The sequence below is a fragment of the Macaca thibetana genome, chromosome 3, assembly GCF_024542745.1.
Source record: "Macaca thibetana thibetana isolate TM-01 chromosome 3, ASM2454274v1, whole genome shotgun sequence".
Lineage (NCBI taxonomy): Eukaryota > Metazoa > Chordata > Mammalia > Primates > Cercopithecidae > Macaca > Macaca thibetana.
Genome location: NC_065580.1, coordinates 31,637,499 through 31,654,433, shown reverse-complemented (window position 1 = coordinate 31,654,433; position 16,935 = coordinate 31,637,499). Strand labels below are relative to the sequence as shown.

General features: G+C 39.6%; 1 protein-coding gene and 1 pseudogene across 3 annotated transcripts in view; both read left to right on the top strand.

Annotated features, from left to right (window-relative positions):
- Window positions 1-16,935, top strand: part of ARF5 (ADP ribosylation factor 5) — a 540,324-nt gene that overhangs the window by 258,826 nt on the left and 264,563 nt on the right. The window contains exon 1 of one of the 3 annotated variants that reach the window (XM_050782585.1): window positions 10,014-10,017. The exons of the other annotated variants lie outside the window; for them this stretch is intronic. The gene's annotated coding sequence lies outside the window, so the exon portion shown is untranslated. Of the gene's footprint in view, window positions 1-10,013; window positions 10,018-16,935 lie in introns of those variants that run through there. 3 annotated transcript variants of the gene reach the window in all.
- On the top strand, window positions 16,715-16,927 carry LOC126951904 (uncharacterized; annotated as a pseudogene).

Here is a 16,935-nt window from a genome sequence, read left to right as displayed (position 1 = left end):
AGAAGTGTGAATAGCTTTCTTCGGGTGATGTTTATAGATAATTACATAAATCTGTTTGATGGGAACACTTGTATTTGCCATAAACAGAAGCTTAGATTAGCATTTAAAAAATTAGGAGTTGGTCAGAAGGTCTAAGAGGATGGATAGGCAATGGCATTTAATAGAATGGGGCTAGCATGAATTTTGTGAACCAAGTAGAACTGGGGAAACTAGTTTTTTCTGCAGAAATGGTAAAATATTTCTATGCACTGGAATCTAGTACAAGATAAGACCATTTGGACCATCCAAGGTCATAGATGTAATAAAAATATCATGGACTTTGGAGTCAGAAGATCCTAGATTAGAAGGTCCTGATTCAGATCCTACTTACCAGCTATGTTCACTTAATCCAATTACATAGTTTCTCAGAGTCTCCTTCTGCTCACCTATAAAATGGGGATACAGACACATACTCTACAAAACTATTGGGGGTAATAAATGAGATGACAAATACTGAGCACCTAGCACAGAGCTCAACTCATATTAGGCACACATGACAGTTCTCTTCTCTCTCCCCCATGCAAGTAGCCACATCACCAGAATAAAAATAAAGCCCAAATGACGGCATCTCTCACTCTCACATAAAGGACTCCATTGACATCAACTCAGATGTTAGCAATATGTGGAAGTTGGACTTGCAAGGATTCATTTTACATTTCTTATTCCTTTTTTTTAAGTAGAAGAGAAGGTTAATGTCGACCTCCTAGCTACTCTTTTTAAAAACATATCTTTAAAGTCATGTGATTAGTGCTGTGTTTCCACAGATTAATAGAAATCAAAATTGTAGAAAGAATAGTTAAAATTGTATAGCCTTTCTACTGTTCCTTTCTTGTTTTTAAATTTTTATCTTCTTAAGAAACTGTTATGTACATACAGCAAACCTTAGTAGCAGCACAGCAGGGCTTTTGTAGTTCTCTGACTTATAGGTAATAATGAAACTCCGAAACTTCACTTTCCTCCCAGGCTGGTGTGGAGCTGACATGGCCAGGGGAGGGAGCTTAGCTGTGTGAGTTGGTGGTAAGGTAGGAGGTGATGAACAAAGCAGAAAAAACAAATATGAAGAGAGCAGGGCTGTGCTTTTCACAAACCCAGGCTGCAAGCTGAGCAGTGCTGAGCTCGGGTGCTTTCCCAGAGGTTTTGTAGAAAGGTGATTATATCGCATCCCCCCCCGCCCCGTTTGAAAAAGAAGCATCTGGCAATGTGGTTTCTAATAGGTAAGAAGGAGATCAAAGGTTGCAAGTAGCCTGCTGCCTGCCCTATCCTGTTTGCACTTTTAATGCGTCCCTTAGTGAGCCTCAGAAGCTGTAACAAGCCCCGTCTGTCTCTGTTGATGGCTGTTCCTCCATGAATCTCACACAGCTCATACCTGTGCCCAGAAAAAGCCTGCATCCTACGGCATGTTTCTCCTACAGGGCTGCTTCCCAGAAGCCAATGGTCACGTCCCAAAGCTTGATAGGCTTATACAGAACTTCAGCTGAGACGGGACCATTGTGGTAGTTCTTCACTCTTGATCCAAATCTGTCCACTCTGAACACATTTGTGAGACTTAACACAACGGACGCCCCTCCTGCCATCCCACCAGCCAATGGCACTTTACCTTTATCCGTAGATGGAGATTCTCTCAGTGCCTCTCTCCCTGCTCTGCTCGTCCAACAAGTGTGGAGAATCATGCTGGTTTCTTCATCTATCTCCCCTGAGCCAAGAGCTCATCAGCCAAGATGAGGTGGTTCCTCATCTTTTCATCACCAAGATCTCTTTTGTCTGTGCTGAAACGTCATGCCCAGCATGAATGGAGTCAAATTCCCAGCTTTGAGTTCCCAATTAGAGCCTTGATAGCTCTGACTTTTCATTTTAAGAGCCAGGTATTTGTAAAAGGAAATACTTAGGGGCAGTGGTCAGATGGGGTGGATTTCCAGATCTTTGCTTGAATACCAAGAACTAGGCCAAGAGAACTACAAGCACAGCATTTCAACAACAATCTAGAGAGTGGGAAATGGTGTGTGTTGATGTAAGTGACAAGTTTCCAACACATGAAGAGCAGATTCTGGGCTGGGGAGAGGAGCCTGGAGAGGAGGAGAAGGGTTTCCATACTGGCCAGGACACCTGGGCTACCATTTGTCTATGTGATATCTTTGTGTGACTTAGGGGGGAAAAAAAGGCACTCCTTCCTCAAGATATGTAACTTCTATTTTCCAGAAAATCATCAGAATAAATGTACAAATCAATGGTGTCTATGATGTGAGTAGGGCTCCCTCAGGTGTGCAGCTGTCCTGCGGTGCATAATAATTTCATGAAGGCCTTAGGGGCACACACTGTTCTTTGCCTGCTCCCTCTCCACTGTAGAGGGGAAGGAGTTGAAAATTTTTGGTAGACTGGGGGTTTGAGACCAGACGGGAACTGTGCCCTGCTTGCCGTCAGAGATCTCAGGAAGGAGGCAGCCTCCGTGCACTCCCCACCAGCATGCAGCTGCAGTAGCATGGACCCTGGCAGCTGGCCCTGTAAGCAGAACTAGGTCAGAGATGAACATCCCTCTCCCACCTCAATTCTTGAGGCCTCAAAGAAATCCAGAGAGGCATTGAAGGCAGCCAATGATCGAAAGCCAGCAAAGCTACTAAGGAGTGACTGGTTCCATGTGAGCAGACTGATAGCTGAGGCTGCAGATGGACCAGTAGGGCCTGGGAGGATGTTGCTGACCGTCAGAATGGCAAGTGCCAACCAGAGCTATGGTTAGGACCAAATCTGGAGAGGAAAATTCTGAGCTTCTGAGGAAAACTTGCCATGTGTGGTCTGTGCCTAAGAGAACAGATGCCACAGGGAAGCAAGACAGCCCTGGTGTCTGGGGAGAGAATCTGGGCTGTCTTGCTCGCCTGTGGTATCTGTTCTCTTAGGCACAGACCTAAGAGATCTAAGTCCTTGGGACTGATGGGTAAGACCCCATCACTGTCAAACAGAGTCCTCCTTCCTCTTCTCCTCCCCTGCTCCGTGGCTGTGATCTAAGTCCCTAGGGGTGATGGGTAAGACCCCATCATTGTCAAACAGAGTTCTCCTTCCTCTTCTCCTCCCCAGCTCCCTGGCGGTGATCTAAGTCCCTACGGGTGATGGGTAAGACCTCCCATGGACTTAGATCACAGCCAGGGAGCAGGCAAGGAGAGGAGGAAGGAGGACCCTGTTTGACAGTGATTGCACTACTTTGAATTGGCAAGAATATATATTTTTTCTAATTACTTTGTTTTAAAGACAATTATTTTGTGTTGACCACTTGAATTTTGTGACTATGTGAACATCATGCCTGCCACAAACAAAACACTCATTCTGTATTTATCAGGTGTCTCCTTCTCTTCACGTTTCACCTCTCCTGCTGCTGCAGGCTCGGAATTCGAATTTCATAGTTAGCCCCAAGAGGAACATTTAACTTTGTAAAACTTCAGACATTTGCATTTTAACTGTGGGCTTCTCCCATTTATTTTATCCTGTTCATTCTCATAGAGTAACTGGTGGTAAAAATTTCTGGAAATAGCATGGTTCTTTAGGAAATTGGAATAAAAGGGATTAGTAATCACGTTACATTCCTGATCTAAAGTGGACAAGAGAGAATCTTTTCCCAGCCACATGCCCAATGTGGCAGTGAGGAAGAGTCAGGCATGCATGGGAGGGCATCTTTATCACAACATTCTGGAGCTCAAAACCCTGGAAATCTTAATGGTGCTAGGATGAACTTCTCCACTGAATGTACTTTTCCAACGGTGAGGTGATTTGGATAAAGTATGGAGTTTATAGTGTGTACTGTTTAACTTAAGGAATAAAAGATGAAATGTTTTCTTTCACAGGCAACATTTAATATCAACAACTATATTTAATTTTAACAACTTCAAAATTTAGATTCTTTCTGAAAATGACTTTAACTCCTTATTCTACCTAAGCAGTGGCTTTGACACAATTCAGCACCTTTCATATCACCTTATTGTTTCATATAATCTAGCACTGAATCATGCTATGTGAAATTGTGCATAATAATAATTGCTAACATTTATTGAAGATATAATTATGTCAGGAGATAGAAATAACTATATAAATTAGCTCATGTAATTCTTGCAACTCTATGCGACAATTACCATTATTATTCTCATTGTACAGATGGAGCAGCTGAGGAATATAACTTACACTTGTTCAGTCTCCTCAGAAAAGATGCTGCAACCATTCCCTATCCACTGGAGCATGGAACTAAGGATTTGGCAGCCTGGATGCAGCTGCTAGGTTCTTGGGTGCCATCTTCACCTCCTCCTCCTTCCCATGCTTTCTTTCTACCCAACTGGATCTCCTGTGTCCAGGGAGCCTCAGGGTCTGGGTATCTCCCAAGTTGAAATGCAAACTCTCTCTCAGCCAAGGAACTTCTGTGCCAGCCTGAGAAGACCTAGGTAGGGGCCCAGGAGTTGGCTTGCTTTAAACTGGCCTTTCCTTGCCATTAGTGGTGAGACCTGAGATTTTAAAATGAGCTTAAAAGAAAGAGCGGTCTTTCTGCCTGCCTTAGTACACACTTCACAGATGCTTCTTGTAGCAGCAAAGGAATTCTGCACTCTAAGGTTTTACATTAGGATTTGGAGCCACAGTGCTAACAAGTGTACATTTGCAGGTTATGTCCTCTGCGCCATGTTTCCCACAAGACCCTCAAAGGGATGGCAAGATGCTTCAAGACAAAGGTTACTTATATATATATGTATATATGTACATATATACATACAGGACTTCTGATCAAATACTCCTGTCTTGTGTGTAATCATGATTCTAGATTCCTAGCATTCTGAAATACTGTGTTATTGTTTATGTTATAAATATAACTCAACTTTGGGGTTAAAAGTTGTACTCTCTGGCTTCTACAAGTTCTAATTAAATGCTTCAAATTAGTAGAGGATATTAGATCGCTAAAAGCATCCTGTGTCTTATGCTAAAATTATTTTTTAATTATTGCATTTATCTAACGGAATTAATGTTCTGAGTTGTGACTTTTGTTTTTGTTTTTATTTTTAAGAGTGAAAAGAAAAAGGCAGAGATCCTGAGAGCTGAAGCTGATGGGTATTTGCCTGTATGTCCACGGATTGATTCCAGTGGGATTAGACGTTCATCATCAACAGCCCGAGGTGATGGTTTAGTTTCTAGTAAGGAACTAACGACATCTCCGATGGTTCCATTGATCTTCTGCTCACACCATCCTCAGACTATTCTTTACTTCTTAATAACAGTTCTTTTCTCCTTTCTTAGGAAGAATTGATTTTTCAGTTTAGTCCTTATGATTTGCAGAACAAAGAATATGAAGATTGTTGCCTTTCGAAGATGAAAGATCATGAAAAGAATGTGGAATTAAAATGGATCCTTATTTTTAACATGAAATCCTTCCTGAAAAATCAATATGGTTTTTTAAAAAGCACACTCTCTAAAGTTACTGAAAATACATCTAAGCAATTCTAAATCAGAGAGAAAATACTTAAGTTCACTTTATTTAAATGGAAAAAGAATAACAATAAAGGTCTCTCCAAGAGAGAGAAGGAAACATGAAGCCCTTGGAGGACTTCTACAGCTAAATATATTCACAATAGCCTTTCCAGTTTATTCTCATGGTAGGAGTAGCCGTAGCAGAAGCAGAAGCAGCAATACTAGTAACACTGGTAGCAGCTACCATTGGGAGCATACTCACTGTGTGCCAGCGCCTGTGCTGAGGTTTTTACATGCTTTGTTTCTTATAATCCATAAGAAAACCCTAAGACACAAATACTACATTGTTAGTATTATTCCCATTTTGCAGATAAAAACTAGGTTTTCAAAAAATATGAATAACTTTGCTGAGACCAATAATTAAAAAGCAGTAAAGCAAGATTTGAACCCAGAACTGATCTAAACACCTGGCTTCAGATTTTTAAGACTAAAACAGTACACAGTCTCTACTCCAATCTCTCATTTGCCAGATTTAGGGGGTAAGGCCTAGAGTGCAAATGATTCATCCAGGGTTGTGTGACTAGAGTTAGTGGAAGAGCAGGGCAAGAAAAACAGGTCTCCTGGCTTCTGAGTCAGTTGTCCTTGACACTATAGAAGGTTAATATAACAGCCCTTATCTCTTGTGGGATAAATATTCCAATTCCTAGAGTTAAAAAAAAAAAAAAAAAAAAAAAAAAAAAGCACCCAGCACTATCAAGCACATACATATACATCCATGAAGAAGTGGCATTGGATAGACCAAGCCACCAGGTGAGTACCTCGTTCTTCCCTCCATGTGCCATCTTAGGTGGTGTCTATGGGTTGTGGAGGCAGAACCATCCCAGGCAGCGAATCCCTGGAAGAATTCAGAAGACTTCAGGAAACACAGGTGAGATTAGGTGAGGACAGGAATTTGAGTGGCCTAAGAAACTGTCATCAGTAACAGCTGAGAAGCAGAGAGGCCAAGACAGAACATTCAAGTTCTGCCTAATGTGTAGGAAGAACTAGAAATCAAACCCCAAAAACAAAGAAATGGCAATAGAATAGAACTGTGTCGGAAGAAGGAAAACTGAGGAGGAGCAGGCCTAACTGGGAGTTGCATGACCTGACCTCTCAACTTTAGGAAGAGGAATACACCACTAGACAAGTGCAAATATGCCATATTTCCCCATCTTTTTACTATAGAAGTTTTGAAATATACAGGAAAATAGGAAGAATTGTACTATGCACCCTGAATTCTCCCACCTAAATCTGACAGTTAATATTTTACTACATTTGCTTTATAATATATTTATCCATCTATCTATCCCTCTAGTGATCTTTTTTGATCTTTTACATTTTACTACATTTGCACCTTACACTTTACTATAATTTCTTTATAACATATTTACCATCCATCTAGTCATCCTTCCATTCATCTTATTTCTGATGCATCACAAAGTAGGTTGCAGACATTAGTACCTGTAACTCCTGAACACATCAGCATGCATATCACCAGCTAGAGTTCAATATTTGTCTATAACTCTTTCCTCTCTTTGAGATTAAATTTACATACAGTGAAATGCACACATTTTAAGTCATTCATTATGTTTTGACAAATGCACTCACCTATCTAATCCAAGCTTCTATCAAAGTTTAGAACATTATAATAATTCTAGAAAGTTCCCTCAGGTCCCTCTCCAGTCAATCCCTATCTCCCACACCAGATATAACCACTGCTTTCATTTTTTTTTTTTTTACCATAGATCAATTTTGCCCATTCTAAAACTATTGAAATAAAATCACACATTATATACTTCTTGTGTAAAGCTTCCTTTACTCAGCATGGTGTTTTGAGATTGATCCATGTTTTTTGGGGTGCCAGAGGTCCATTCTTTTTATTGCTGGGTGGTATTCCATTGTATGGATACACCACAGTTGGTCTATTCTCCTCTTGAAGAACACCTCAGATGTTGCCAGTATCCAGCCAGCTATTAGAAATAAAGCTGATATGAATATACTTGTACAAGTCTTTGAGGGGGCATATGCATTTATTTCCCTTAGATAAATACTTAGTGACACAATTTTTTTTTTTTTTTTCTTTTTTCTTTTTTCTTTTTTTTTTTTTTTTTTTTTTTTGACAGAGTCTCGCTCTGTTGCCCAGGCTGGAGTACAGTGGCACGATCTCGGCTCACTACAACCTCTGCCTCCAGGATTCAAGCAATTCTCCTGCCTCAGCCTCCCAAATAGCTGAGACTACAGGCATGTACCACCATGCGTGGCTAATTTTTGTATTTTTAGTAGAGACGGGATTTTGCCATGTTGGCCAGGCTGGTCTTGAACTCCTGACCTCCCAAAGTGCTGGGATTACAGGTGTGAGCCTGGCCACAATTTCTGAGTCATCAGAAAGACACATATTTAATTTCACAAGAACCTTCCAGAAATTTTTCCAAAGTAATTGTGCCACTTTTCACTCCCAGCAACAATGAATATAGGAGAGTCTAGTTGCTCCATATGCTCGCCAACATTTGGTGTTGCCAGTTTTTTATAATTTTAGCCAGTCTAGTGGCTAAAATTCATTCATGTGACTTTTCATCTATTTTTGTCTCCCATAATTTAGAGAAGGAATACTGATTCCTTCTGTATTTATTTTAACAATCATTACAACATTCATTGGACACTTACGTGCCAGATACCGTGCTAAGCACACACCCCCATTATGTGGGAGCTACTTTATTATTATCCTTTCACAGAGGAAGCTACTGAGACTTAGATAACAACTTCATGAAAGCCACTTGTCAAGTCAGTGGTACCACCTGTCCCTACCTGACTCCTCCAAAGTCCGTGGTCTTAGTCTGTCTACTACACCCCATTCTAAAGCTGGTGCTAAGACAGAGAAGAATTCACATGTAGAGCTACTGCCTCTCCTTTCTTCTACATAACTAAAGTATCTTCCAATGTGACACACATGTCTTCTTTGGTTAGTATGTGGAATAATGGGAGCACACTCCAAGCATAATAGGAATCCATACAGCCAGAGATAACCCACCTGAGTTGAGGGAAAAAAATTAAAACTATGAGTTTAGTCAAAGTGGCAATGCTAATAAAACCTAGGTGTTCTTTGCAAACTTCCTGAGTGCCCATGTAAAAAGCACCCAGTTCCAGGGTGCACTGTGCCATTCATTCTGCCAGCCAGTCAATACCCTCTGAGCTCCCCCAGGATGATGGTGCTGTGCTAGACATAGGATTCCAGAACAAGCCATGGACTCTAAGGTGCCACTTAGATTGTAAAACACCTAGGTTTTACAAGCACTGCCACTTTGACTAAACTCATAGTTTAATTTTCTTCCTCAATGAAATCACATGTCGCTTGATGCTAAGGAGTGTCTAGTCAAAGGTAAGCAGAAAGTCTGCAATAAATTCATGTTTGATGCCTTAACGATAGAGTTACACCAGGCATAGATTGATCCCACCTGCTTCTCTTTTTGCTTTAAAAAGTTCTATTACCTATTCTGAGAGATGTGGCAAGTTCTTCTGCTTTCAGAGGTTTTAGTTGAGCTGAAACAGGCTGCGCTTTTACCTGTATCTCAGGAATGGAAAGTACCACACCTTCCTTTGCTTGTAGAGACTTCCTTTCTTAGTACCTTAAAGCATTTGGTTTTGAAATAAAGTACAGAATTGAGGTTGTTGTTCCAACAATGAATATCTGATTCACCAGTATCAAATGTATGTCCTATTGCTCTGTTTCTGTGCCTTTCCTTGTACATAATAACTTTTCAATGCTGAACCATAATGTATCATTTCTGAAGACTTTTTTCTCAATCAGTGAGTTTACAAAAAAAATTTCGTGGAGATTTGGGATTGTATTGGCCAGTTTCGGCCTTTACCTGAACTCTGAGGAACTGGCTACCTTCTGAACAACCTGATCTTTATTCCAGACAAGACAGAATTTAGGACAAGTCTACCTCTTTTTAAGCTTTAAGTATCTTGTTAGAGACTGGATTCTCTCTTGAAGTAGCACTGAGACAAAAGAATCTCCACTGCCACCAATGTCAGGAATCTTAAATGTAAAAATAAAAAACAACCCATCTAAAAATGAAAAACTATGGTAAGGCATAGCCCTGATTTAAGAAGTATTCATACCAGGGCTTATCTCCTCTGAGTACTCTGAAAGGATTCAGCTGTCATTTCAGGAATCATTTTTACACATAAGTGAAAATTATCTTTAACATTTTCTCTTTCTGTTACACAACTAAAATGAGAATACATTTAATATAGGTGGAGCTTAAAGATGAATACCAATGTGCATTGCTAGAAATAACAGTGGGCCATAATTAGGGTTATGCTTATTCTTCTAACAAGAAAGAGGACTTTTTTTAACTTAAAGGACTACGTAAAATGTGGTTTCCAGGGGCAGCCTAGAAAAGTACTGATGACTTGCATTTCCACAATACAAAAGTGTGAAACTCAAATCTATAAGTAGACATTTAAATACAAAATAAATTATTTCAAGTTTCCAAGCAATTAAGGGGGAAAAAGCCTTACCTAAAACAAGTAAAAAAATTACTGTTGAAATCACTGATCATTAGAGAAATGCAAATCAAGACCACAATGAGATACCATCTCACACCAGTCAGAATGACTATTATCAAAAATTCAAAAAATAACAGATTTTGGCAAGGTTGTGGAGAAAAAGGAACATTACATATTGTTGGTAGGAGTGTATATTAGTTCAATCATTGTGGAAGACAGTGTGGCGATTCCTCAAGGACCTAAAGACAGAAATACCATTCGACCCAGCAATCCAATTACTGGGTATATAACCAAAGGAATATAAATTGTTCTATTATAAAGACACATGCATGTGTATGTTCATTGCAGCACTATTCACAACAGCAAAGACATGGAATCAATATAAATGCCCATCAATAATGGACTGGATAAAGAAAATGTGGTATATATACACAATGGAATACCATGCAGCCTTAATAAAGAACAAGATCATGTCCTTTGCAAGGGCATGGATAGAAATCGAGGCCATTATTTTTAGCAAACTAACTGAGAAACAGAAAACCAAATACTGCATATTCCCACTTATAAGTGGGAGCTAAATGATGAGAACACATAGACACATAGAAGGGAGCAACACACAGTGGAGCCTATCAGAGGGTGGAAGGTGGGAAGAAGGAGAGGATGAGGAAAAATGACTAATGGGTACTAAGCTTAGTACCTGGGTGATGAAATAAGCTGTACAATAAACTCCCAGGACACAAGTTTACCTATGTAACAAACCTGCACATGTACTCTTGAACTTAAAAGTTTTTTTAAAAAAGATTAGTGTTGAAAACAAAGTATAAACAGTACCTTAACTAGTAGATTCAAGGTTTCCTTTTACTTTTCCCAGTTGTGAAGGCTAAAGCCTTCTTTCAGGCTTTAACCATACACATAAAATAGTTGAACTTTCTATGCCTTATTATGTTTTAAGAGCATTTCAGTTTTATTCACTTATGTTTTCCAGGAGCACTGAGTTAAAAGAGTTCCATGGATTCCACTTTATTCAAAACCTAGAAGTCAGCATCAAAAGATAGAATAGTGTCTGTGACCAAAAACGATTAGATATCAGATCCATGTCCCAATGCCCTGCTTATCCTATTAAGTCACACTCTTTTTCAATTTGTACTTCAGTTCTCTGTATTCATTTCCATTAACTCATTCAATCAAAATGAACTGAGTTCTTTGGATGGGGACTCCAGAACGATGACAGCTCAAAAGCAAATCATTTCTCCTCTTTTTAGTTCCTTTGTCATCTTTTTCAACTTACATGAGAATGCAGAGGTCTAAACGAAAAAATGAAGCGTAACATATTTTTTAAATGTGATTATCATAAAGCATTTGCTTCAGCCAGAAAATCAGTCCTTTCAAAACGGATTTTCTCAAGTAACATATCTCTAGTTCCTCATTTGGTTCCTTTGATTTTCTGTATATGATATGGTGCTGATGTGGGCAACTACTAGAAATGGTTATATGGAGGAGGATGATCATTCTATTATGTGGAGATATTTCCTGGGCAATTAATCCAGAGAAATAACTTCTGACATTCTATTGAATTTAATATGCTATTTTACATTTTAACTAGTCAGCAAATAGCTACATTATGAAGTATGAATAGGAACATTTCTGAGAGCTGTGAACTTTAAGTCTTGCCCTCACTGTTCTTTCTGTCTGAACCTCAGCCTACCCTTATTAAATACAGAACTTTTACTGACTTTAAAGAAGTGGAATCTCCATTATAATAGCTGAAGTGCTTTCAGGAGATTAGCATTAGGCCATTGTATTTGATGTATTATGCACAATGATAAAGCATCCTATATTATGGAGTTGTGAGAGTCAGTTGAGTAAAACAATAGCAAACTGTATTTTCCTTTGAGTGTTGCTTTATCCTAAAAACCTTGGGTTTGCATATATCATTTTCAGATTTCTGCTAACAAAAACCTACAGACAGATAAATGACATTATTTGCATGAAATCTAATTTCTACAAGGCACTTTAAAATATTTGGATTTTAAAAGTGTCAGAGAAAATAATTAAAACCATCAAAGAAGTGGGATTACTAACTGCATATCCCTTTTACTTAGAAACAATGATGTTAAAGAATGACATAGAATATCCATGCTCCTAGATTAGAAGAATTAACATTGTTAAAATATCCATACTACCCAAAGTGATCTGCAGATTCAATGCAATACCAATGACATTCTTTACAGAAATAGAGAAAAACAGTCCTAAAATTCATTTGAAACCACAAAAGACCCTGAATAGCCAAAGCAGTCCTGAGCAACAAGAATAAAGCTGAAGGTATCACACTACCTGACTTCAAAATATACTACAAAGCCATAGTAAACAGAAAAGCATGATACTGGCATAAAAACAGACACATAGACCAGTGGAACAGAATAGACAACCCAAAAATAAATCCACACATTAACAGCCAACTCATTTTCCACAAAAGTGCCAAGAACACATGCTGAAGAAAGGACAGTCTCTTTAATAAATGGTGCTGGGAAAACATAATAACCATATGCAGAAGAATGAATCTAGACCCTTATCTCTCACTGTACAAAAAAATAAAAATAAAAATGGATTAAAGACTTAAATCTAAAATATGAAACTAAGAAACTATTGGAAAGTAATATAAGGGAAATGTTTCAGGAAACTGATCAGAGCAAAGACTTTTTGGATAAGATCTTAAAGGCATAGGCAACAAAAGCTAAAATAGACAAATGAGATTGTATCAATCTAAGAAACTTCTACACAGCAGAGGAAATAATCAACAAAATGAAGACACGACCTACAGAATGAAAGAAAATATTTCATCAGACAAGAGACTAATAGCCAGAATATATAAGGAACAATAACAACACACTAAAAAACAAATAATCTGATTTAAAAATGGGCAAAAGGCAGAAGTTCCAGACCAGCCTGGCCAACATGGCAAAACCCCATCTCTACTAAAAATATTTAAAAAGTAGCCAGGCGTGGTGGTGCATGCCTGTAATCCCAGATACTCAAAAGGTTGAGGCACGAGAATTCCTTGAACTAGGGAGGTGGGGGTTGCAGTGAGCCAAGATCATGCCACTGCACTACAGCCTGGTGACAGAACAAGACCCTCTGTCTCCAAAAAAATTAACTAATTAATTTAATTTAATTTAATTTAAATGTGCAAAAGGTCTGAATAACCATTTCTCAAAAGAAGATATACAAATAGCCAACAGATATATGAAAAAGTGCTCAACACCACTAATCACCAGAGAAATACAAATTAAAACCACAATGAAATATCATCTCACTCAAGTTAAAATGGCTTATCAAAAAGACAAAAAATAACAGATGCTTGTGAAGATGCAGAGAAAGAGGAAGGCTCACACACTGTTGGTGTGAACGTAAATTACTACAGCAACTATAGAAAAGAGTACAGAAGTTTCTCAAAAGACTAAAAATAGAACCACCACATCATCCAGCAATCTCACTGCTGAGTATATCTCCAAAAGAAAGGAAGTCAAAATATTGAAGAGATATCTGCACTCTCATGTGTATCACAGCACTATTCGCAATAGCCAAGATATAGAATCAACCTAAGTGTCCAACAACAGATGAATGGATAAAGAAAATGTGCTATATACACACAATGGAATATTATTTGGCCATAAAAAGAATGAAATCCTGTCATTTACAGCAATATAGATGGAGCTGGAGGTCATTATATTAAGTGCAATAATCCAGGGACAGAAAGACAAATATTCACGTTCTCACTCATAAATGGGAGCTAAAAAAGTAGATCTCATGGAGAGAGAGAGTTGACTGGTGGTTACCAGAGGCTAGGGAAGGAATAGGGGGTGGGGGAATAAAGTGAGGTTGGTTAACAGGTACAAAAATACAATTAGATAGAAGGAGTAACATCTAGTATTTGATAATACAGTAGGGTGACCATAGTTAATAATAACATATTGTATAGTTCAAACTAGCTAGAAGAGAAGAATTAAAATGCTCCCCAAAAAAGAAAAGATAAATGCTTGAGGTGATCAATATTCCAGTTACCCTGATTTGATCATCACTTTTATGCATGTATGCAAGTATCACATGTATCCCCAAAATATGCACAGATATTCTGTATCAGTAAAAAAAAAAAAAAAAAAAAAGACATAGAAGTAAAACTGCAGATGTGAGGCTTGTAATTTTGGGAAGCTTTTTCATTCAGTTCAACATTGGTAAACTGCTCATTAAGGACTGGCAGTTAAGTTTGAGGCTTTATTTCTTTTTCCACAAAGAGCTATGAAGCTGCTTAAGAGAGAGTTATGCCAAGGTTCCAAGCACCATGCAGTTTAAAAATGAAACTGAAATCTGACTTACAACAAGTCAAAGTAGAGGGACTTTAAAGGACCACTCAGATTAGTTATTATGCGTTCCTTCAAGTTTGAGGCTATAGTGAACTTTGGTCTTAGTCCTGCTTGGATTAGTTTCCCACTACTGCTACAACAAATTGCCACAATTTTAGTGGGTTTATTGTCTATATTTTTTTGAGACCGTGTCTTGCTCTGTTCCCAGGCTGGAGTCACATTTTTGTCACCTTAAAGTTCTGGAGGTCAAAGCACTTTGGGAGGCTGAGGCAGGCGGATCACCTGAGGTCAGGAGTTTAACACCAGCCTGGCCAACATGATGAAACTCTGTCTCTACTAAAAATACAAAAATTAGCCAGGTGTGGTGGCACACGCCTATAATCCCAGCTACTCGGGAGGCTGAGGCAGGAAACTTGCTTGAACCTGGGAGGCAGAGGTTGCAGTGAGCCAAGATCACACCACTGCACTCCAGCCTGGGTGATAGAGCAAGACTCTGTCTCAAAACAAACAGTTCCGGAAGTCAAAAGTCTCCGTTCATCCGTAGATAAGATCACAGCGTCAGCAGGGCTGTGTTCCTTCTGGGAGCTCTAGAGGAGAATCACCTCCCTTCCCTTGCCCAGCTTCTGAGGCCGCTGGCATTCCTTGGTGTCTCCTTCCAGCCTCAGCTTCTGTTGTCCACATCTTCTTTTCTGATTTCTCCTGGCCTCTCTTTTACTTAGAGGAACCTTTATAATTACATTTGGGACCACCTGGATAATCTGAGATCATCTCCCTGTTTTAAGACCCTTAATCATGTCCCTATCACAGAGTCTTTTTTGTGATGTAAAGCAACATGTGTTCATTGGTTCTGGGAACTAGACATGGACATCTTTGCAGGGAACGATTGTTCTATCCAACCACTCCTGAGGAGCACCCACTGGCTAGCACCTGGTCAGTGAGCCATGGGAGGAAGTCTCATTGGGCAACCTGTGCTCCAAGGTCACATCAGGGCAGAAGATGCCTCACTGTTTTCCATGGACCAGAAGTGGACAATGAGACAGAGAGAGAGAGAGAGAGAGAGAGAGAGAGATTCAGTCACTGTGAGAGCAGACAAGCTTCAGAGGAGAGAAGCCAAATATCACCATCTCCCAGGCATTAGGAAACAAGGGAAGGAGCAATGAGTCAGATCAGTGCTCTTCATGTGGGGCGTGAGGCTCAGGGCTGGTCCACCGACTGTTACTGCTCTATGGTGGGAATAGTACAGAAATTGGAAGTAAGCTTTGCTTTGTTGTCATGGTTGAGACAGGGTCTCACTCTGTCGTCCAGGCTGCTGTACAGTGGTGTGATCTTAGCCCACTGCAGCCTCCACCTCCGGGAATCAAGTGATCCTCCTGCCTCAGCCTCCTGAGTAGCTAGGACCACAGTCACAGGCTACCACACCTGGCTAATTTTTGTATTTTTAGTAAAGACAGGCGTTTTGCTATGTTGACCAGGCTGGTCTCAAATTTCTGAGCTCAAGTGATCTGTCCGCCTCGGCCTCCTAAAGTGCTGGAATTACAGGCATGAGCCACTGCGCACGCCCTCGAAAATAAGCTTTTAGAAAATTTTATAGCAGCTTGACAGTAATTTTATGTCTATTCAATGTGATGATTTAAAATGTAGGCTTCTATTTTGTGCTACTTTTTTTCATTTTATCTTTGCAGTAATTCATTTTTACTGTGTGTTTTCAAAAGTATCAATCCATGGCAGAATAGAAATTAAAACAAAACAAAAATAAAATCCGTTGGTTCTTTACCACAGATGGTTTTTTTCAAGAAGCCCCAAGCTAGGAGAGAGTGTATCATTCACAAAAGGGAACTCTAGGTAATAAAGTTCCCCCCAAAAATCCAAGAGGATGGAATCAGCTTTAAATACCTGCCAGGCACAGAGTTCCGTACCAACTCACTACACTATCAGTCTATGAAGAACTTTCCTGGTGCCCTTTCCCCCACTCCTGCCCCATTCTCCAACCCCAGAGGCTTGGCAAGCTGGGGAGGAGTCGGAGCATTGGGCACAGAAAGGGAGAAAAGGCCTGCCACTGCCGCTTCCTCCAGTGCAGCCTTCCCCATGCCAGGGGAAGGGAAAGGCTCCGCTTTAAATCAAGTTTATTATTATTATAAGAGACTAGACATGTAATTACTGAACTGAGAATGTACTCTGTGGTTTCAAGTGAATGTAGGGCTTTTTTTTCATTGTGTAGTAGTGACCAGAAAATTCATGAGGCCTGTCCAAGTTTTCAGCCAATAACAGGTCAAGAACAAACCCCACAGAATCATTTTAAAGGAACAGCTGAAGACCAGATTAGAAGCTACTTTCTGATCACTTGTCCGCCTTTTGGCTAAGATCAAGTGTAGTATCTGTTCTTATCAGAAGTTACTTTCTGGTTTTGTCCCACAAGTTATGATTGTTTAACCTAATAATTACATTACTCAGATATAGGGCAAGTCTTCATGTAGCGCCGCTCAAAGTATACTTTAGGGCAGGGTTTCTCAATCTCAGCACTACTGCCATATTGGGCTTGATAATTCTTTGCTGTGAG